Consider the following 2,149-nt stretch of genomic DNA (forward strand, 5'->3'; position numbering starts at 1 on the left):
TCATATCCCTTTACAAAGATATAAGAAGAGAGCATAATTGTGAAGCATGTAGAATGCATGGCTTTGAGAAACATGTCTCATTTTTTTTAAAAGTGCAAGTGGGAGTTCGTTGGGTTTTATGCCCTTATAAAACCTTGTCGGACATGTAACGCAATTTTATATTGTCAATACAAGTAGTAGAAGTCATTTAGTTTGACAACCGTGTTGCGTGCTTGTTTTATTACATGATTATTGAAATAATACAAACATTTATAAAATTCCAAACATGTGGATAGTTACAATTATAGTGACTAGGTCGTAGTGGATTATAGTTGTAATTATATCTTCAAAAGAATGAGTCCTAAGATTAAGTCAGTGCATTGGATTTTCACTGATCTGGTGATCTAGGATATGATCTACTTACACATTTGTGGTGTGATTTCTTGTCCAAGGCATTGACCAAGTAGATAAGATCGGATGTATTTGGTTAAATCAGACTAGGACCGATATTGATTATTGATTGATAAATAAGTATCGTTGTTATCGAATCTAATCAATGTCACAGCGTTGACCATAGGTTAAGTCGATCTTAATTTTAAGTGATAATATTCTGCTAATTATATTATTTAAATCTTTTGGCTTGTTCATTACCAGCTTACCCTACGGTCTAGCCCATACTTACATCTTACAGATTTAGTAGTGTAATTGAGTGGGAGTATTATTCATAGATATGAAATCTATAACTTCTGTATGAGAAGTGAAAAGATGATTTCCTTGATTTCTTTGTTCCAAAGGTTAAATAATTATGTAACTCCCTGGATAACCAAGACTATTACACTATGTGTTTAAATTAGTGCATGACTTGCTAATCAAGTCGTTTGAGCATAAATGTGAACCTAAGTCAATTAGCAGGTTAGGCTTAAAATATTTTGGTCATAAATGGATAATTTTCATTTAAATAAATGTTTGATACATGAGATCCCAAAATAGTAATTACATGGTGGAAAAAAACTCTCAAAAACAGATACAACATAAGCCAGTCTAACGGCAAAATATAGTTTAGAGCTCTGATTCCTATAAAGTTTCCTTTGCCTTTACCTGCACCATGTAGGACCCGTGAGCCAAGGCCCAGCAAGAAAACTATAAACAACAAACATATACAGCACAAGAGCAATTAATAAACTTCAAACCAATTAATTCAATTAATTAGCAAAATACAAGTATCAAGATAGGCAACAATTAGCTTATACTTTCACACATAACTTGTAACACCCCAAGTTGCTAATAAGGTTTAGGACCTTGATTAGTGTGCCTGGAGGGCAATAAGTGAATTAATATGTTAATATATGAATTTGAATGAATATGTGATTAGAATGCATGTTTAGGTGGTATAAATATGCATGTGGACCCCGTTTGTATGTTAGGGGTAAATTGGTAATTTTAGCCCGTTGAGGGCATAAATGTGATAATTGTATTATGTGATTTGCACCACGTGAGTGTGGTAATATTAATGCAATGCACGTGCCGAGATGGTCCTAGAGAGCTAGTTAGCTTAAAAGTCACAACGGGATTTTATACCCGGCTCGGGAGGAGCCTAGGGGTACTTTGGGAATTTTGTAAGTTGAGTTGAGAATTAGTGGTTAATGGTTATTGGAGATTGAGTAACCATTAGTAACTGCTGAGAGTAACAAGTTTAGATGAAATAAGTGGTAGAATTGTAAGAAAGTAGGAATGACAAAAGGGCCTTGAGGTTTAGTTAGAAGGGGAAATAGATGGAAGGGTAAAGTGGTCATTAGGCAAGGGTTAGATAAGGTTCAGCTGGGGGAAAAAGGATTCACGTTTTATACTCAGTCACAATTGGGTTTATGCTGAAATTTGAGGAAAAAGCCAGAAGAAAAGGGAAGAAGAGGAAGGCTGAAGTTGGGAGACCTAGGAGGAGAATCAAGGTGGTTTAAGGCAACTAAGTTGAACATAAGCCAAGATTACTCAGAGGTAAGGATTTGTCTCTGTTTTGCTTAAGTTTCAAGTCTGGTTTTTAGAGAATAAGCATGAAATTGAAAGAGAGTTGTGGCTGGTTTTGTATGGAATTCAGTTGGGATGATCAAAAGGAAGGTGACTTGAAGCTAGGATTGAGGAGAATTCAAGCTGAGTTCTTGACTGAGGTAAGAGT

Source organism: Humulus lupulus, chromosome 3 (assembly GCF_963169125.1).
Source record: "Humulus lupulus chromosome 3, drHumLupu1.1, whole genome shotgun sequence".
Taxonomy (NCBI): domain Eukaryota; kingdom Viridiplantae; phylum Streptophyta; class Magnoliopsida; order Rosales; family Cannabaceae; genus Humulus; species Humulus lupulus.